Source organism: Mesoplodon bidens, assembly GCF_964165515.1.
Source record: "Mesoplodon bidens genome assembly, chromosome: 16".
NCBI classification, from domain to species: domain Eukaryota; kingdom Metazoa; phylum Chordata; class Mammalia; order Artiodactyla; family Ziphiidae; genus Mesoplodon; species Mesoplodon bidens.
The window spans coordinates 62,168,407-62,190,118 of record NC_138173.1 but is presented as its reverse complement, the minus strand read 5'-3'; the positions used below and the strand labels follow the sequence as shown (position 1 = coordinate 62,190,118).

The 21,712-nt window shown below is 51.0% G+C and overlaps 1 long non-coding RNA gene across 1 annotated transcript in view; it reads right to left on the bottom strand.

Moving 5' to 3' along the window:
* LOC308629971 overlaps positions 1-21,712 on the bottom strand; it is a 160,166-nt gene that overhangs the window by 78,477 nt on the left and 59,977 nt on the right. The window contains exon 3 of the long non-coding RNA XR_014017752.1: positions 5,307-5,371. This is a non-coding gene — a long non-coding RNA (uncharacterized lncRNA). The remainder of the gene's footprint in view (positions 1-5,306; positions 5,372-21,712) is intronic.

The window sequence follows — 21,712 nt, the reverse complement described above, 5'->3', positions numbered from 1 at the left end:
TTCTTTACCTACTGATTTTGTTTTACTAACACCTCTGCTCAGTGCCAGGCACTGCTCTAAGCATGTTTCATAAGCTCAGTAGTCGTCCTAACTACCCTATCCAGTGGCGCATTTTAAAGATGAGGAAACTGAGGCACAGAGACGTTAAATAACTTGGTCAAGATCACAGGGCTAGCGAAGGTACGGCCTGGATTCTAACGGAGCCAGTCTGGCACCAGAGTGCATGGATTTAAATGCTCTGCAGTGCCGCCTCACGCTGGGTGGTGTAGACAGTACCCTCTGTGGGAGCCCAGAGAGGAGACAAGGGCCTCGGGGAGCTGTGGCACCTGCTAAGTTTGGAGTGATGTGATGCCCCTGCCTGCCCAGGCCTCCAGAGGCCAGCTCCCCAGGCGAGCCTCTGCCTTCTAACCCCAAGGCTTCCCCCTGGTCCACGGTGCCCTCAGCTCCATCTTCAGGAGTTAGGAGTCTGAGGCCACACAAGGATGAAGCGAGGGACCCAGGACAGGGCCCTTGCACCAGGGTGTGGAGCCTCAGTGGGAAGGATGGGAGGGCAGGATGGGCCTCACTCCTCTTTTCCCTGCCGGTGGGACATAGGGTGATCACTGGCCACGCCTTCTCTGGCGGGGCTGCTGCTTAGGCAGGGGAGCCGTTCTGCTCTAGGCCTCGGAGAGAGGACAGAGGAGAAGCATGAGGTTATCTGACCCAGCTCACCAGGCCAGGGGCTGGAGAAGACTGGGGACAGATGCTCAAGGTGGCCAGAATAATGGGCATGCACTTGCCTGGTGCCCCCTGAGAAGCCAGCTCTGGGCCAACAACCCAGGAGTCCTAATGAGCCAGCTGGGCTTCCAGGCCCTCCCCCCGCCCTCGGCTTCTGTGACCAGAGGCTCTGCTCTTCCCACTGTGCATGAGTTCCAATCCCCCCTTCATATCGCTTTAACTGCTCTTGATGTTTATTTAAGTATAAATTGAATGCTTCTCCTGAAGAGTCTCAGAGACTAAGGCTGAAAGAGGAATTCCAGTTCAAACTTCTTCTCCATTTTAAACAGGTAAAGCCCACCCTTTAGACATGCTCCCACTCAAATTCAGTTGGTGCCAACTTGGCGTTCAACCACCTTGGCTGTCCGCACTCTCCCTGCAGTGGGAGTGAATTCGGGTGTTGACACTTGCTGAGCTGAAGGGAAGACGCGGTCTAGTCACTGTGGGGTTCAGTCCCCTCCAGAGACACCCCCTACCAAGACACTCGTGCGCATGCATGTTAGGACCCTTGGGGCATCAGCTACTCTCTGCAGAAGACCGAGAGTAGAGTGACTCAAGTTGAAGGCTTAAGTGGACCTTTCCTAATGGAGAGCCATCAACAATAAAAAATGAGCCTCTGAAAAACTAACAGGAGTCATGTGAAAGTATGATACTATTAAAACAATCTGTAACTTCATTTTTCTCGTATTATAAGAAGAAAGCTCTTCTTTCAGGGTGATTATGGATGGGAAGTGCTAGAAGGGGAGAAGAAACAGCATCTTTTGACCATATTTTGTGAACAAGATCTTCTGCCAGGTCTCTTCCACATTTTATCTCATTTACTCTCCTGCAGAGCCCTGTGAGGTATATTATATCCCCATTTTACAGATCGGGAAACTCAGGGGAAACCTAGCTCTGAACTACTTTGTCTCATCTTCTGCATATAATTCTGGAAACACAGCTTATTCCCAGCTAGTGCGGTGAAGTCTAATTCAGAGCCCTTGACAATTTGAAATAGAAGCAAAGCTGCCCACGGAATGATTTGCTACTTTAGAAAACGTCCTGCTTTTGTGAGAGTTTCGTTGGTATCCATCCTAAGCTCATAAACAGAGTAAGTGCCCTAGAAGTACAGGTCAGGTGTGCTCAGCCAAACGGTCAGACATGCAAGCACAGACCACCAAGGCCCCTGCCTCCCCACCTGTCAGCTAGCTGGGCTGAGCTGACTCCGTGTACTGAAGGATAATAGAGCTCACCTGCATGCAGAAGACACCCACAGATTAAGACTTTTCACTCACTCGGCTTGGTACTAAAGTGGTCCAGATTAATGAGGTTTTGCTGTGCTTTGCCTCTCTGATGTAAAACAAGGCTGCTAGGTAAAAGCACGAAGTGTGAGAGCAGGGAGGGGCCTTGGAAATCGCTTTGTCTCAGATGCCAAAAGGCAGCACATGTGCTACGTCCTCGTTATTGCTCCCCAGCAGACATCACTAATCCATTGCAGCACACCCTTTCCTGGGTATGCCTCAGAATCCTTCTCCACACAGTGCCCCTGGCAGCCATGACCAACTGATAAGAATGGGCGGGAGATGAAATCTATTTGCCACCCCTGACCTAGCCCAGTCGCCTCATGGGAATAGAGGTGGAACAGAAGCTGAGAGATGCCAAATGGCTGACGGAGCCAGGAATTGGGACCTCTTCTCTCTGACCGCTTTGCCTTTGAAGCTGCTCCCTGCCTCGTCCCTGTCCCCTTCCCACTAAAGTTAGAACTGAAGTTGGGGTCGCTTGGCAGATGTTAGGGGGTACATGGGGAGAAGGAGACTGATAAGAGTGACAGTTTTTAGGATCCCCACAGGCATAGGGGCTGTGCCTATGCCATAAACAATTTTGGCTTAAACTACCATCGTATTAAATTCCAGCTAGGATCACAGGGCGATGGGGCAGGAGAGGCAAAAGGTAGGCCCCCGAGTAAGCCTGTTCCATAGTCCCAGGTCTACCACTAATGCAAGAAATGTGACCCTGACAAATGCTTCAGGCAAATGTCATTTTATTTGAAATACGCTACAAATCCTGGGTGGTGAATGGTGCCTTTTGCGAAGTGAAGCATCGTTTTGAGAATCTGTCTTGAGACAGCCAGGCCTCACTGGAGAAGGGATGGGGAACCAACATTGACTGTGAGACTCCAGACTGCGCTACCCAAGCTCAAGTCTTGAACGATTTTCCATCTGTACCAACAGACCCTCACACCCGTGCTTTTCACTTTTGCGAGGGACGGACGTCCGCATTGTTTTCTCATTTACTGGGAGAAAGAGAGGTCCTGAGAAGTCAAACCACTCACCATGAGGCCCCCAGCTAGTAATAAAGGGCTGAGCTGCCCCTGCCTTTGAACCAGTGCTGGGACCACCAGAGGGAGAGCAGGAAAAACGGAGCTGCCCTTGACCGCCTTCTTGCAGCATCTCTGCTGTGGAGTGAGCTTTGGGGGAGTGATCACTTTCCTCACCCCCTCCCTGCAGCTAAGCCAGGGCTTCTGACTCCCCGTCCAGTACTCTGTCCTCTCACCTCTGTTGCTATTTCCTGTCCCAACACTGAACCTTAATCTGGGGTCAGGCCCCACATCTAGAATGAGAATAAGGGCTAATATTTATTGAGCACTTACGATGTGTGCGCACAGGACCAAGCGGCTTTGCGTGAATCAGTTCATTGACTCCTCACAGCCCCCTTATGCAGTAGGTACTATCATGACGCCCATTTTGCAGATGGGGAGACTGAGGCACAGAGAGGTGGGCAACTTGCCTGAGGCCCCACAGCTAGCGGAAGAGGCAGGATTTGAACCCTGCCGTCTGACTCCAGGGGCCCTGCTCTTAACCACAGACACGGCCTCCCGAGCTGCCTCCTCATCACTTTCCCTTTTAATCATTCGACAATCACTTCTTGAGCACCTACGACATGCCAGGTTCTTTGAATCAAGGACACAGCCTCTGTCCTCAAAGCCCAACTCATGCTTGAAGGCTTGCCAAGGAAGCAACAAGTCACAGCTGAAGCTCCTGTTCAGCCCCCTCCCCTTCCTCTCCCACCCATCCACCCACCGCACAGCACTCAGGACTCAGCTGAACGTACAGCCTCTGCACAATGACTGTCAAACTCGATTCTCGTCCAGGCTTCAGTTTCTTAAAGAAAAACCCCATCTCTGGCCTCCCACAGCGCCTTGCCCTCGCTACACATTTTGTGCTGCAGCTGACCCAGGCCCGGGGGAAGAAGACCCAGTTACAAAGCACAAAGGAAGCCCCCGTGCTCATTATTCAGACCTTCAGACCCTCTCCCTTGCAATGGGTGTCTCTCCTGGGCAATGTCGCCCCCGGCGTCTGTGGTATGATTCCTCTCACGCTCACTGGGCCAGGTTTTGGTCACTGGAGAATGTGGTCCTACCAAAGGAGCCCAGCTCCCTCGGGGAAGCCATGCTCACTGTCCTCCCACAGTCTGGGGGTTTGGGGAATCCTGCCGCAGCGCCCCCCCACCACAACCCTGTGCCTTCCCTTCTGGTCTGTGTGGTCGGGATCCCGGGCAAGTCTCTTGAAGGCGCAACTCGCTGGCAACTCTTTCGGTGGTCCTAGTATGGCGGAGAGCTCCCTCGAGCCTCTGGTCAGAGCCCGTATCGCTCTTGGAGAGTCGCCCACCCCTTCACATAGATCAGGCGTTTGGGGTCACGAGTGTGATGTGTGGACGTCTGGCATAAGCTCAGGTACAGCTGGCCAATGGACAACAGGTCTGAGGATAGACCATCTCATCCAGTAGCTTAAACTGTTTTAAGGCAGCACCCTGCCCCATAAAACAGGCAGCGCCGAGAGAGTGTGTGTGTGAGCTCACAGGTTCCCCTCATTCACTCTCCCTAAACTCTCTCCCTCATCCTCCTGCCTCTCCGGGATTCTTAGTCATCACGGAACAGTCTGTAAAACACTACCCTGTCAAAACCCCTCCCCACTTCAACATTTCCCATCCATGCTTCTCCAACCTGTGCTTGAATTCTGCCAGCGACAGGGAACTCACTACCTCTAATGGACGTCGATTTTACCGTTGCCAACCTCTCTTTAGGAATTTCTCCTTAGGCTGAGTCAATAGCTGCCCTCTTGCCAGTGACAGCCGTTCAAAGGTGCAAAGGTGGCATTCTCGCTTCCATTTACTCATGTCTCCCCAGGGCTATGGTTTATAAACTGGTGTGAGCCCGGTAGTTCCCCCTCTAGTCCAAGCATATGTCCCTAACCCTGGGTACAGGGTTAGAGAACAATTCCCAGCACGAACCCTCTGGATGGTGAGCCTGAGTTGTTGTCATCTGAGCAAAGAGAGGTCAGCACAGCCACCTGCATCTCCCTTTGCTTCTGGGGAGGGACGGGCCGGGACCCAGTGAATTCCAAGGGATTCACACCTGGATTCTCTGCACTGTGCACTGTTTCCAGCTGCATCTGGAGGGAAACCGTTTCGGGTGCAAAAGCTCAGCTTCCCCTGGCCCTTCCATTCATCTCCCTTCCCTTCCTGAAATCCAGCTGAGGCCCCGACCTCCGCCAAACACACGGGTCACTCACCAGTTCCATATTGCTTACATCCTGGGAATCTTTTTACACTTTGAGAGCAGACAGTGCGTCAAGACCTACAAAGAAGAGATACTCAATATTAAAGGCAGAACAAGGCAAATGGGGGTTCAACTCTCATTTTTAGAAGGACTAAGGCACTAGGATCCTGGGATGGAGATGGGGAGGAGAAAGAAAAAGGAAATGGTCAGGACCGGGGTGCTCGTTAAACTGTCCTCAAGAATCTCAGGGCTTTGGGACGATGCTGAGAAGAAGAAAAAAAAAAAAAAAGGAGACCCTTACTCTGGGTGAGTCAGCAGCTTTTTGAGAAGCAGGCCTTTTAGAAGAGCGAAACTAAAAGCCAAATCTGCTGGGTGGGGCTGGGGAGGCGTCTCTTGAACCCCACTCCGAGTTTCCTTGAGTCTTTGGTGTCCGTTCCTAGCAGCAGCGGGGGTTCACAGCTCCACGTTGGTGAGGGTGGGGGGTGGGGAAAGCTCTGCATGCAAGGCCTCATGTCCTAAAGATACCGCAGTCCTGAAAACAAAAGCCCCCGACGTGGATTTCCATCCTGGGAGACTCCTGCCAGGCGAGCCCTGTGCGCTTTGAAAATTCCTCAGGAGGGCTGTAGCCGGAGGAACACGCGTGCGCCCGGCTCGGAGGATGCGTTCCCCGCATGGCAAGTCGAGGCCTGAGCTCTAGAGGTTTCTGCAGCCAGGCAGAGGCCCACCTGCAGCGCACACGTGAACGTGGAGAGCCTGTCGATGAGCTGCAGCTGGGGCCACGCTTCTCCTCGCTCCCCACGCCCTGCCCACCTTTAAAGCCAAACTTGTTTTTTCTTGTGGCCCTCGGAATTCTGAGGGGAGCACAGGTTTCTCTATTCACCTATCGCTGTTCTCAAAGGAGCACCCTTTGGGGGGAAAATCTTCATGGCAACAGTTTCTATTGACTGAGTACATACTATATGGCAGGCGCTTCATACCCCGGATCCATAGTCAAAACTGAAATCGCATCACCTGGGAGCTTGCTGGAAGAGGCGATTCTCGAGCCCCACTCAGCCCTACAGAATCAGAACCTGCTTTTCAACAAGCTCCTCAGGTGATTCCTGGGCAAATTAAAGTCTGCAAAGTGTGCATTTCTAATCCTCTTAATCAGAGAAAGAAGGAAGGAAGGAAGTCAGGAAGTTGTAGCCCATTCCCAAGGTGAAGAAATAGGTTCAAGAAACCACAGCTTGGCTATTATGATTTTAGAGCTGCTGCGTGGTAGAGCTCATTCAAACCCGTGTTCACGTGATTCTGGAATCGGTGTTCCTTTTCTCTGCACGATTTTGGGGAAGCAAGATGAGAGGGTGATGGGACAGGCGGGCCTGGCTTGGTGGGAGGGGCCTGGGGAAGAGCAGTGGGCCAGGGGTCGGCTGATGACCTCAGGCCCGGAGACGGAGGCTGCCGGGTGAGCACTCAGAGAGAGAGGCATGAGATACTGTGGACGCAGGGGCTCCGCAGAGGCCGTCGGACGCCAGCAAAACTTCCCGAAGCTCATTCAAGCTTCTGCATTGAATGCCAGTGATTAATTTATTTTGTTTGATTCCAGTTTAGCTGCATTTGCCCTCTGCCCTTAGAACTAGCCATCCAGCAGGAGAAAGTACCCTAGGAGGCAAGCTAAGCTGAGTATCCCGGCACTGATTTGCAGGAAGGACAATACTCTGTAAAGCCCCTTATAGTTTAGAAAGAACTTTTCATCCACCAGCTAATCTGCTCTTTCAGAGAACTTGGGAAGTGTCGCTAGTGCTACTCTGCAGTTGAGGAAACTGAGGCACAGAGAGGTTAAGTGATTTTCCTGAGGTCACACAGCTTTCAGGCAGGTTGGGGTTGAGGTCCCCTAAGTCCATGTCCAGAAGTGTGAGCTCAGCTGCTTCTGATGGGGAAAGGGCTCACACCACAGGTTTATGATGCCCTTGCTTAGTGTCACCCCACCCCATATGTCTTGTTTTACCTTCTGCTCACTGAATGGGTTTACTGAATAGACTCATGAACCAAGAGGAAAACAGTCTACAACCCACACAGGGTGTGTGACTGGTACCTTACTTGATGTAAACTGGCCAGTGGGCATTCTTGGTTTCTCAGTTAGTCATGTATTCCATTATGTAATGTTTGATCTGCTGCACTTGCTTCCACGAGGAAGATTAGTGTATATAAGGTATATAGGGGTCAATAAAACCTGGAGTTTGCACTGGTTCATAGGCTAATGTTCCCAGCACATTAATATTTTGCACCATGAAGTGCGGGCAGCTGGATGCAAGGTACACACAGCTGAGTAGAACAAGCCACGGGGGACTCCGCCCTCCCAGCTCCTCCTCTGGGCTCCAGTGGCCACGTGCTCTGTCTTAGCCACTCCTGTTGCTCGGTTCTTCCTGGTCTTTGTGCAAAGGCCATGGGCTAGAGAAACCATCTGTCCCTGCTACACCCTGGCAGAGCCTGAAACTGCTCTTCCACGGGGAACTCCTGATAAAGATGATCTGCCCCCTTCTGTCTCTAAACCCATCAGCCTCAATACTTCTCTAGCCCCTTACATCAAGTTTTCCCCCTTTTAAAAATAATATATTGTCCTATAGTTACTCAGGTCCTAAAGTTATTGCTATATTTGTTTTCATTGAAAAAATTTTGATATAAATTTATTTATTTAATTTATTTATTTTTGGCTGCGTTGGGTCTTTGTTGCTGTGTGCGGGCTTTCTCTAGTTGCGGTGAGCGGGGGCCACTCTTCGTTGCAGTGTGCGGGCTTCTCATTGCGGTGGCTTCTCTCATTGCGGAGCACAGGCTCTAGGCGCGTGGGTTTCAGTAGTTGCGGCACGCAGGCTCAGTAGTTGTGGCTCGTGGGCTCTAGAGCACAGGCTCAGTAGTTGTGATGCACGGGCTTAATTGCTCCACGGCATGTGGATCTTCCCGGACTAGGGATCGAACCTGTGTCCCCTGCATTGACAGGCGGATTCTCAACTACTGCACCACCAGGGAAGTCCCTCATCCAAAATGTATCATGCCCTTTGAACTGTTTGGTATCATCACTTGCATTGTGCTTCATTACAGAGTCACATGAATTGTGAATGCTCTGCTACAGCCCAATTGTCCCCAGAGCGCTGTGATTTTTGAATTTTTCAGAGTACAGGGTTTTATAGGCACGCATATATCATTTTAGAGCAGAAATGCCTGCATAATGGAAGTTATATTACAGGTACTAATATCTATATATAACAAATATATAATGTATAGTTATTAAATATTGAACATGTTACTATTACTATTATATATATATATATATATATATATATATATATATATTGTGGTACGTGGGCCTCTCACTGCTGTGGCCTCTCCCATTGCAGAGCACAGGCTCCGGACGCGCAGGCCCAGCAGCCATGACTCACGGGCCCAGCTGCTCCACGGTATGTGGGATCTTCCCGGACCGGGGCACGAACCCATGTCCCCTACATCGGCAGGCGGACTCTCAACCACTGTGCCACCAGGGAAGCCCTGTTGCTATTATTAAATATTGAATATTTTAAATATCTGATGAACAACCATTTATTGACTATCCATATATACCTGATTCTGTGCTAAGCACCAGATAGCCATAAATAAATAAATAAATACATACATACATAAATAAGACCCAATCCCTACCCTTAGGAAGCTCACGGTATAAAAAAGGAGAAAGATACATAATAAACTGAATGTGAGGAAGGGCAATGTACATAGAGGTGGTACAGGTGGGAGCAGTTAATGAACGCCCCATTTGTCTCAGGAAAAAAACCACACTCCTTACCCCAGGGTCTTGGAGCCTGTGAGGTCTGGCCCCTGCTCATTGCTCCCCGCTCCCTTTGCCCCCCTGTGGTCTGGGCTCACGGATGCCTAAGCTTCTTGAACCCACTCTGTCCCCTGCAGCCATATGGCTATGCTATCTTAGACCCTCTCTCTTCAATGCCCTGTTCTCCCTCTTCCCCAAATTGACCCCGAGTTACCCCGTAGGACCCAGGGTGGTAACACATACAAAACACTTAGAATCATGTAATCAGGCATGATAGCTACTATTATTATTGATAATACTTATTATTATCCTCAGCTGACTAGGTGCTTCTTCCTGAGCACAGAGGCGTGGAGTGGGGCTTGGCTGGGGCCACACAGTGAATTCTTCTCAGAGCTGGGGCATCTCAATGAATCTGTTACACCTTCCCCATTTATTCTGGAACTCAGCTCTGCAGCATCACCCACTAGACACTGGATCCTTCCTAACCAGCATGGGAGGAAGAGCTCTGGTCTTGGACACAGGACGTCTGAGTCTGGTCCTGGTTCTCTCACACGCTTGTTCTGTGCCCTGACGCCAAGCACCTCCCTCCTGGGGACCTTGGTTTTCTTAGCAGCCAAGTGGGGCTCTAAACAGAACCTGGCTCCTTGGGTGGCATGGGGGATCCAATGCCATGGTGCCGACCGCAGTTCCTGCACGTGGAAATGGCAGCTTTCATTGCGAGCAGCATAAATGAAGTAAAGGACTTTTCACTGTCCTTCAAGCTCTTAATGGGCACACGTTTCCCGTCTTCCTGGCTCAGAACTCCTTTCCCCAGAAAATGGTCACATGGCACAAAATCCCAATAAGGAAAAATGTGCCTGTAGGATTTTCCCTACAGGTCCCTCCTATTCCCTTTTGGCCTAGTTTACACCTACCAGATGGCAAGACAACTGCAGGGGAAAAAAGAGGAACGGTGATTTAACGGTCTGTAGAAGAAGAAAAACACACTACCCCAGGGTCACCCCCTCTCCCGTAGTTGATTCCAGTCCATTTTTTTCACTCGGCAAACGTTTAGCGGATGAGTGAGAAATTCTAGTAAACAGGTCATGATGTCCCAAGGTGATGGCCTCATATGGAGGAGAGGGTGAGGAACCCATGGAGGACAGACCTGGGGAGTGACCGACTCAGGCCAGGGCCAGTGCAGACTGGATACAAGGGAGGAAGGTCAACTGCAAAGAAGGTGGAAAACTACAGGCCACTTCTGTGCGGCCATCATCCTGCCAGCCAGAAGCGCAGCCTTAAGTTGCCTGTCTTTGCTCCCGAAAATGTTCCACTTTGGACACCAACAACAGCCTTTAATTCATAAGAGCGAGCAGCGAGTGACGAGCACAAAGGCCACCACTTCCCGAGTGCTTGCTCTGCGCCAGACGCTGAGCTGGGCCCTCCACGTGGCTTGTCTGTCTTTCCCACAGCAAGCCTGACGAGCACGTATCCTTATACCCCTTTTACAGACAACAGACCTGCACCTTAGGGTGATCAAATACATTGCTGCGTGTCAGAAGCGTAAAGTGTCCAGCACTGAGCTTTGAGCTCAGGCCTGATTGAGTGTAGTCTTTCCATTCCCCCTCCCACCCCCACCCCGCTGCCTCTTAAACTTTGGCTCCATGACTTGAGCTGCTGGCAAACTGGGCCACCTCTCCCATCACCCCCAACCTGGTCTTCCACTGAGACGCCCCCAGGAGCACGGAGGAGGCTGAGTTCATAACCTCCCTGACGTGTGAGGGCGCAGCCCGACACCTTGAACATTCACCAGGACACTGAATTCTACTCTAGACTTGATCTGTATTTGTTTCCAAATATTTCCCCCTGAAAACTGTCAAGTACAATCAACACTCCACGAAGATGTGCCCAGCACCGGGCGGGGCAGTGTCTGATTTGCTCACTGCTGTCATTCCTCCAGTAGCTATGGGGCACTGACTACGGGCCAGTGCTGGGGACATGAGGTGAGCCCTGCCCTTGCAGTTGGGTTGGATAAGAGACTCCAGTGGCGTGACGGTGCTACCTGAAGCACATGCAATGTTGACAAGATTGCCAGGAGAGGCATGTGAGGATATGGCAGATGGGGGGTGGGGTGGGCGGGGTGGGGTGGGGAGCTGGACCTGAAAGGCAGGCAGCAGCAAACCTGGCCAAAAGGGGAAGGAAGATTTGAGAAAGCCAGAGAGAGCATGTATGGGGCCGAGGGGGAGGAGGCATGCTGGTCACCAAGCAATGGAAGCTGGCTGGGGTGGCCACAGCCAAGCAGGGCAGAGAAAGAGCAAGCGCCAGCTCTTCCAGGGACTTGCTGGCCTTTAAGAAGCTGGGTCTTTATCCTTTTGAGTGACGGGAAGTCACCAAAAGAGTTGGATTCTCAATGTCTGAAGTTCTCCACACGTGGTGGCCCTCAGTAGTATTTGTTGAACGGGTGGTGGAATCTTATTTACCCCGGCCCCATCAGGTCCTCCAGCAATCTGAGAAGCACCGCCTGGGACTCTGCCATGTCTACAAAGGGCAACCACGGGACAATCTGATTTGTGTAGGGAAAAATTCTCCCCGGGCACCTGGCCTGAGCCTCCTCTGTCAGGCCTCGGGGAACCGTGGCTCCGGCGTGGCTGCTGGCAGATGTGTGGGGATGAATACACCTTTGATTACAGCTCATGTTTCCGAGGGAAAGACACAGCTCCCTGGAGATTGGGAGTCTATGAAAATGAACCCTTGCAAAAGAGATGTAAGTGAGCTGGAAATACAAGTCCTCTGGGCGGGTGGTGGTTTCTTTCTTTAAAGTAAACAACAGCAGAGAGGACCAGCCTGGATGAGAAGCAGGTTTTTTTGTAAACCCAGACGGGCGGGACTCAAAGGCAAGTGGCAGGCGGTGGTTAAAGGGACTGGTCTGCGAGAAAGTGGTACCTGCCTAGGATATGCGGGTGTGATCTCCGAGAATGGGTGTCTTTGCTTCCCTCCTTGGTGGGGAAACGCAGCCCCTCAGGACATTAATTTAACCCAAATTTCTTTACCATAGGGAGACTCACAGACCCAGTTTAGAATACGATTTCTACCATTTAAGAGCTCTGTGCCCACAGACAAATTATTTTCTCTTCTCTGAGCTTTAGTTTTGTCATCCATAAAATGGGAGAAGAGGGGGCTTAGATAATATTATGAAAGTAGGCTGAGGTTTGAACCCAAGCACGTCTGAATACAATCATTCCATTTTTCCCCACACTGCCTCTTGAACTTGGGACATGTACCCCGACCCCAGCCCCGATTATCTGGCACATAATAGCTTCTTAATAAATGCTGGTTATGCCTCCCTTCTTTCACATATTTCTTTCCCCACTATGTTGAGTATAAATCAGGGAATCCAGGAGGTGCTTTATAAACCCATGTACATCGGGTCCTCCTATGTGCAATGCAGCAGCTGAGAATACAGAAGGAAAAGGCAGCTAGCTGTGTTTTCTCTCCTCAACTCTTGTTTCGAACCCTTTATTAAATATCTTAAGTATTACTTGCCTTCAGGGTCAAAATACAGTTTCCGGAGATTTCCACTTTGCACTCATAAAGGATTCTCGCTGAAGTCTCTTTCTTCTTAAAAATTTTAAATGTGTGTGTGAGAGTGCATAAATGTACTGACTCATAGCTGGAAAAACTCTCTCTCGCTAACACATTCCAAATTTGTCGAGTCACATGAATTGAGTAAGAGCGCTTAATGTGGCTGCTAGCCCCGAGCTGGCGAGCAGTTACGCCAGCGACGGCTCTTCTCTCCCTGCCCTGCCCCCTGCTCCGAGCCAGTGTAGCCGGGGAGGCTCTGCAGATGGCAGTGAATACCCAGTGCAGGTTCTGTGAATGCAAGGATTGGAAAGGATCTGGCAACCACCTAAAGCCAAGCTTGAATTCTGTAAGGCGGTATAATATTTTTTCAAAAAATCAAACAAAAATTTGCATATTGGATTGCCAGAATCTCACAACTTCACTTATTAAATCAAGTCTATGCTGGGCACGACATCAAGCACTTGACAAACATGACTCATTTAGTCTTCACAGCCACCCTGTGAGGTAGGGGGTTATGACTTATCCTCATTTTACCAGTGAGGAAACTGAGGCACAAGTGTTAGTAATCTGTCCAAGGTCTCACCGTGTGTAGATGGTGGAGCTAAGATTCCACCCAGTGCAGCTCTAGAACAGACACCTTTACACATCTGACCATTCATTCTGAAAGGAAAGAATCTTTTCACATAGAAGAAAGAAAACTCCACTTATTCCACAAATATCTACCCAACACTTAGAATACAAACACCGCAACAGATGTCAAAGAGGAGGCTGGTGATAGGCATGGGCAAAATGGAGGCAATTTGAGTTTGGAATTGTGTAGAGGAGCTATGATGTATGCACAGATAATTACAATACAAGTAAGTAAAAATGGCACCAGCAGGATTATAAAGTGGGATGCATGGGGAAGCCTTGCTTAGGTGATGACTCTGGCTGGGGTGATCTGGAAGGCTTCCTGGTGGAGGTGCCATTTGAGTTGGATTGAAGGATGTGTAGCATTCAGACAGAAGCTGGCGGGAGGAGGTCCTGCTCCCTTATCCCGGTGAGTACAGACAGATGGCTGATGGCCCTGGGAGTTCTCATCTTGGTTCTGACTTGGGACCCACCCACCCCAGGAAAGGCTGAATCTCCATGTCTGGCAGGTGAGGCACACAGGCAGAGGGGAAGGAGGGAAAGAGGTGTCCAGGAAGGAGATCGGGGAGAGAAGGCAGGACACTGAAGCAAGGGGGGGAGGAGTGCAGCTCTGGCCAAAGCTAGAGCTCCAGTCCCACCTCCAAATGGGCTGGCTCAGATCAGGTCTCTTGCTCTTGGGCCTCAGTTTCTCCCATCTACAGGGAGGAACATGAAGGAACTGCCTGAATAGTCCAGCTGGGCGGAACCTTGGAGAGCTCCCAATTTATCCCATCCATTTGCAGCTGAGAGAACCAAGGGCTGGAGAAGCTGGGCTTGTGCAAGTCCTTGGATTTGAATCCAAGTTTGTGGGATGAGGATGCAGGGGTCCCATCTCCCAGTCTAGCTGCTCTTCCCACATCCACACCTCAAGGGGCATGCCGACCTGTGTCAGAAGGCCAGGAAACTCCAGGCACATTGTGGAAGGGGAGACGTGCCTCAGCTGGTCCACGGGCATCAGGCTCAGACCTCAGATAGTCCTCTGGCCCCCACTGGCCCCAGAAAGCTCGGCCACAGTCCTGAGAGTGCAGCCCTGGCCCAGCCCCCCAGCACGGTCTCCTCTCTCTGCCCTGGCTGGCACCTATCCTCAGAGTGCCCCTGCTCCACACTGAGGAAGTTTCCAGGAAACCATGACCAGTTCTCCGCAGCCATGGCTCTCCCTGACAAGCCGTACATCTGGTTGTGACTCACAGCACTGGATTCCTGCCCGGGGCCCTGCCTCTTGAGTGGGGAAACCCGCCCACCCCGCCGTGACAGTGAGGGCTGCTGCCCTTATCAGCTCACGCTGAGGTCATCCACGTGGTGCCTTAGGCTCCCGGCCTGGCATTGCTCTCAGAATCAGCTCAGGCCTGGGCAGTCTCCCAGGGTCCCTCAGACACCAGGCTCTTCGACCAAACTCCCCTCTCCCCCGGGATGCTCGTTCCCCACCCCCCCAAACGCCACATCCTCCTCCTCCGCTGCTGTCCGTTTCCCAGCACTCCAGCTCTCAAGGTGCTGCTCCCCTCTGAAAGCCGGGTTCGTCTGGGCCCTGCTCCCTCCCTGGAGGGCTGGGCAGAGGTCCTGTGTCCCCCCAGGGTGGTGGCCTCTGAGGGTGGGACCACGTGCAATAGGACCACAGCTATCAGAATGAATACCACGGGCACTGAGGGTGCCCACCTTCAGGCCTTCATGATTGCTACTCCCCCACCTGGAATACTCTGCCCCGAGTCTTTGAATGGCCCTCAGCTTCTTGTCAAAGTTACCTCCCCAGTGAGGCCTTTCCTCCCCTGCTGCCTTCTGCTTCTTTTATTTCCTTATGGCCCATGTCCCATTCTCAAATGACGACGTGTTTGCTATCTGATCACATAATTCCTTGTTTATTATCTGGCTCTTCAAGGAAGAATAAGAACAAGGGATCTGCTCTGTCCTGCTCACCACCGGCTCCCCAGCACCCAGCAGAGAGCCTAGCATGGAGGATGTGCTCAGTAACTGTTTCTCCAGGGCGGTCATGAATGCTGCTGGGCGTGGTGGATGTGCATGGATCTTGCTTAACCCTCAAACAAACCCTGGGTGGTTGGTGTCATTGTCCTCCTTTCACAGCAAGGCTCAGAGAAGTTGGGTAGGTTGTCTAAGGTCACCTGGACAGTAAGTGGCAGTGGAGCTAAGTATCAAACTTGAATTTGCCTGATATGAAAGCTCGTGCTTTTGACCACTGGACTCTGCTGTTTGCCTTCAATGTTTTCAGAATCCCCATAGTGAGGACACAGGAAAGACTTGTGGATTGAATGATCTGGGATGCCATGTGTTATGGACTGAATGTTTGTCCTCCACTCCCCAAATTTCCATGTTGGAGCCTTAACCCCCAGTGTGAATGTATTTGGAGGTGAGACCTCTAAGGGAGGTTAAATGAGGTCCTAGCAATGGGGCCCGCACCCCATATAATTAGTGTCCTTATAAGAAGAGACAGCAGAGAGCTTGTTCTCTCCGAGTGCACACACCGAGGAGAGGCCATGTGAGGACACAGCAAGAAGGTGGCCATTTGCAAGTGAGGAAGAGAGTCATCACCAGAAACAGAATTGGCTGGAACCTTGATCTTGGACTTCCAGCCTCCAGAAACTGTAAGAAAACACATTTCTGATGTTTAAGCCACCCAATCTATGGTATTTTGTTATGGCAGCTTGAGCAGACTAATTAATACACCATGTTTTACGGAAGCCAAATTGCCAGGTCTAGGGAGGTAAATTCTTCCTTCTTTCCTCCCCTCCTTCCCTCCCTCCCTCATTTAAGTAGTGACAACGGAGAGAAGCACAAGAATCCCGAGGAGCTCCCAAGAGTCTCAGACTGGTGGCCCATGGTTCAAACACCAGCCACAAAGTTGTTTTGTTGGGCTGGTGTGTGTTTTAAAAAACCCCACAAGGAATCAGAATGCTCTTAGGCGGGGCACACATTGTCCGGTGCCTCCACAAGCCACACTGCTCCTTGCTGCCCTTTGTCCCTCTATCTGCGGGCTATGTTAGGTGCCAGTGACACCGGGTGAGCTATGCTGCAATGGGGTGTGGTTCAGGGTGCCCTGGGGCAGAGTGACGCTGGGCAGGGAGAAGGGCGTGGGAGATGGTGGCTCAGAGGAGGCTGCATGGAGAAGGTGGCTTTGGCCTGGTGCATGGAGGATGGATGGGAAATCACCAGTCAGAAGGGGAAGGAGTGTGCCTTCCAAGGAGGGCAGCAGAGAGGCGAGGTCCAGAGCAAGGGCATGGCCTGAGCGGGGAGCAGCTGGTAGCTGAGTGTGGCTGAGAGTGAAGGTGGAGGGGCTAGGACGTGGGCTGGAGGGTAGGTGCCGTGGGCACAGGGAGGCCCTGTACACCACGACAAGGAGTTTGGACATCGTCCTGTCCAGGAGTCATGACCAGCAGTCCCGGTAGGCTTTAACCAGGGAGGGGTCACCGGACAATCTGTGTCAATGCGTGCAGAACCTGGGTTTACCACCTCCTCGTTGTGTGACTATATGCACGTGTCACCCTGGGGCTGTGTGGTCTCAGGCACCTCATCTGTGAAATGGGAGTCATAATGCTATATATCTCAATGGGGTATTGTGGGGATTAGAAGGACGTAAGATGTGAAAAGCCCCTAGCACAGTTCCTGGCACATCAAAGGTACTCAGTAAAGGATGGCCACCATTCTGACAGGAACTTATTACTAATCTAGCGGTGACAACAGTGTAGGAGGTGGCTGGGAGCAACCGAAGACTCTGTTTGCTAAGATTATTACAGTAAAGTGAGAAAAACCCTGAGGAAGGACCCAGGAAATACTCAGAGGAGATAGGAGGAGATAAATGCAACCTTAAGATCAGCCTTCTCAACCTCTATTTCCTCGTCTGTAAAATGGGACTCTCCCTGCCTGTCCACACAGGGTCTCTATGTGAATCAAGTGAGAACAGAGGTGTGAGAGTGCTTTTAAAGTTAATCAACGCCAGAGGACCATATGGGTTTCAGAGATTGTTTTTTTTATCACACAGAGGGGAAGGATGTCTGGGGATAGATGAGCACCTGCGGGCTCTTATTTCTACAAACAATCAAGGCAAGAAAAGTAGCAAATGACAGGACAGCAAGACACAAGAGAGAACCTGATGGAAATGAAGCCCGGATCGTGGACCTTCCTGTGATAGCCTTGATCCTGCTGCATCCCAGTCACCTATACTTCTTGCACTCATACCAATGACTCAAAACTACTACCAAGTTCTCAGCCTTACAAGCATAGATTTTTCAAGTTGAAAATATGATTGCATGCATTCCCCACAATTTACAGATGAAGCTGAGAGTCACAAAAGAGAGCTGGTTAAAACCCATCCTCAGGAGACATACGGCCTGCGTTCACATTCCGGCTCCGCCGATCGTGAGCTGTATGATTTTGGTCAAGTTATTCAACATCTCTGTGTTTCTGTGACTAGGATTACTGGGGTTAATAAGAGTACTTATTCCCATGATTGGTTGGGGAACTAAATGAGTTAATATGCATAAAGCACTTGGAATGTCTCTAACAGCTGGTAAGACGCAGGGAATAAGAGGTATATTACTATTTAAGGGCACAGGTTATCTCAGTGGTAGAGCTGAGAGTGCATCTTTGCATGGTCCCACGCTGAAATATTTGATTCTTATCAACACACCATGTTTACTAAAGGCGGAAAATGGACTGACCTGTTTTTGGAATAAAGGGCACATTCACGCAGCCTGCATGCCCCATTTCCAGAACATTCCGGGCCACTGAAGTCTGACAGGAACTGAATAGAGCAATAGTGCCTCACGGACACCCTTCTTACCCCCTTACCCCCATTGTACCATCAGGGGAGGCAGCAAAAAGAGCTCTCACAGTTTAAAGCATTAAACGGGAAGGAGACCCAGAGCAAATCTGGAGCAATCAGCTTAGACGTGCTGGGCTCGGCTATTGTCGTCCTGGTACATTCATGTCGTGCGTTTCTGTTTCCAAAGGTCTGTCACCACAGTCTCTCATTTCTGTCTCATGACAGATGGTGATTCGGAAAGTGGGTTCTGGCAGGAGCCGAGCTGGTTCAGATCCTGCTGCTGCCATTCCCTCATTGGGTAGCCCAGGACATTTATTTACTGTGTCTGTGCCCCGGACAAAATGAGGGTGTGACCACATCACTGGTTGCTGGGAAAGCAGGAGGATGCGTGCAGAGCCAGAGCCCAGCCTGTAATCATTCCCTCGTCCAGAAAGTGCTTCTCATGTGCTTAACATGTGCTTGGGGCTGAGGACCCAGCAGCCATCAAAACACAGTTTCTCCCTTCACAGACTTGAGCGTGATGGGGGAAAGCGCACAATGCCACAAGCAAATAGACATCCGGTGCCAGGTAGCAAGCTGTGTTTTGAAAAAGACAGGTTGAGAGGATGGAGATTTGTGGGGATGCCGGCTGAGTGACGACCCTGCGGTGGGCAGGGAAGGCCTCCGTGACAGCGTGTCTTTTAAGCACAGACTGAATGAAATGAGGCAGAAAACCACAAAGATAGCTGGGAAAAGAGTGTTCTAGGCTGAGAAAGTAGCAAGCACAAATGCAAGTGTGTGTGTGTGTTTTGTTCAAGGCTGGTGGCAGAGAGGAAGGTGATCACGTGGGCCTGGGGGTTACCATAAGGACTTTGGCTTTTGCTCTGAGTGAGATGGGGGAACCATTGGAGGGTTTGGAGCAGGCAAGTGACAATCTGACCTGTGTTTTTAAGAAGCAGCTGTGAGGAGAGGAGACAGTCGGGGGTGCGTGCGTGAAGTGAGGGAGGGGCGGCACCTAAGGGACGAGCTGAGAGGACAGCCAACGGTGACTGCAGTGACCCACGTGAGAGACGATGGGGCTTGAACTGGGGGACGGGGGTGGAGGTGGCAGGAAGCAGCACCACGGCGCTGAATATAAGACTCCAGAGGTGCCATTCACAGCCACCAAAATGGGGAGGGCGTCCCCTGGAGGGGTGCAACGTGGTGGTACTGAAAGACGGTGGTCACACTGGGGATATATTTTGAAGGCAGAATAGACAGGACTTATAGATGGAATGAGGTGTGAGAGAAAAAGAGGAAACCAGGGTTATTTAAAGGATGGAGTAAACAGAGGTAACTATTTACTGAGAAGTTGAAGAATGAGAGTCAAGAGTTAATTTTAGATGTGTTCAGTTTGGGAAGCCTCTTCACAAATGTTAGGGATGATGATGGTGGTGATGGTGATGGTGGTGATGATGGTGATGGTGGTGATGATGGTGATGGTGATGGTGGTGATGATGGTGATGGTGGTGATGGTGATGATGGTGATGGTGATGGTGGTGGTGATGGTAATGGTGGTGATGGTGATGGTGACAGTTGTGACAGTGGTGGTGATGGTAATGGTGGTGATAATGGTAATGGTGATGGTGATGATGGTGATGGTGGTGATGGGGGTGGTGATGGTGGTGGTTATGGTGATGGTGGTGATGATGATGGTGATGATGAAATGAGGGCTTGCTGAGGATTATGACAAAAGCAAACACTGAGTGTTTGCTGTGTGCTAGGCACGGCTCAAAGGACTTCAGACGTATAAACTTGTGTAGTCTCCATAATGGGATTTCCATTATCATCCTCATTTAATAAACCAGTGTAGTGGGTTGAATTGTGCCCTCCCCCCACAAATGATATGTCTATGTCCTAGTCCCCAGAGTCTGCAAATGTGACCTTATTTGAAAAGAGTCTTCGTAGGTGTAACTAAGTAAAGGATCTCAAGATGAGATCACCCTGGCTTATCCAAATGGGCCCTGAATTCAATGGCAAGTATCCTAACAAGAAACACCTGGAGAAGAAACCCACAGACAGACGAGAGGGTGATGTGAAGGCAGAGGTGGAGATGGGAGTGACGCAGCCACACAGAATACCAACAACTTCTAGAAGCTGGAAGAAGCAAGGAAGGATTTTCTCCTAGTCTTTAGAGAGAGCAGGGTCCTGCTAACTGTTGATTTTGGACTTCTGGCCTCCAGCACTGTGAGAGATCAAATTTTTGTTGTTTTAAGTCATCAAGTTTGTGGTCCTCTGTTATGGCAGTCACAGGAAACCAACATAACAAGGAAAACCAGGCACAGAGATATAACGTAACTTGCTCAAAGTCACACAGCAAGCAAATAGCACAGCTGGCAATGTTTGCCTCCAGAGCGGCTCACTTGGTAGGTGAGTATTGTTCACCCTGTGTCTCCAAGGAGGAAATGGAGGTCAGAGCCTCAAGGCCACACCAAGGAGCACAGCTGGTGAAAGGCAGTACCAGGTTCCCTTGAGTCTCTAGCAGGGAGGCCAGATGCCTTTCCCACTCTCAATCCCCACCTCTCCACTTTGAAAAATCCAGAAAGGCCCTTGTCCAGACCCTCTAATGCTTCTTGGCAGCCACCACATGCATCCAGGGCTTTGCTGGGAATCCCATCCAATCTGGTGATTCCAGTTTATAGCTGCTGGGTCCATGTACAAGTGGCCCCAGAGACACCCTGGCGGGCTGGCGGCCTCACTCAACAGATTTCAGTGGCACCAAGATTCACAACAGTCACTCAGGAAAGGCATATGATCTGGATTTCAAAACCACCTCCTCTTTCTGTGATACTGACACTGAAAACCTCTTGGCTCCCTCTGTACCGGGGACACGAGGACTGAAAAGGGAGGGGTGCTGGGGCAGGGTACACCGGCCGCTCCTGAACCTCTGCCAGCAGCTAAAATCAGTCTCTGAAGAAACAGAGATTGTCCATTTCCTCTCCCGCTGATGCCCGGGAAAATATTTTACCGGACAAAACCCAAATATTGGGAATCCGGGGAAAACATCCTCCCTCCCTTTCCACCCCCAACCCCCCCGCCTCCTGCCTTGTCAAAGCTTCATCATTTTAAGAGAGATGGACAGTGGGACCTGCAACAAACAGGGCCTGCGAAGAGGGCCCAGGCCTCTTCCCACACAGAACCGCGTCCTTAGAGCACCTAATGAGGGGAGGGCAGTTAGTTTCGGGGTTGGGGTGGGAATCGGGGGCAGGGGGAGGTGTTCTATTTATGAAGAATACAATCATGACATTCAGGTCGCTGGAGGGAGCCAGCGGGCTGGAACAAATGTGGGGGCTGGGGGAAAGGGAGGCAAGAGGCAAAGGGATGAGTTCTATGGCTGCTGCAAAAACAGGGCTGTCTCCCCCCGGGCTGGCTGGCCTCTGGGGGCCCAGGGGGCTCAGCAGGCCCCCGCTCTCTCCCCTAAGGCACACACGTACACAAGCACAACAACACACGTTGTTCTTCCGATCCAACACACACTCGTACACTCGTTCATTCCTCTTTGAGGACAAATTTTAAACACAGTCACAGAAGTGACCCAGCCCAAAGCGAATCACTGTCTCAACGAGGTCCCCATGGCAGAGCCTGCACGTTCGTCTCCACGATG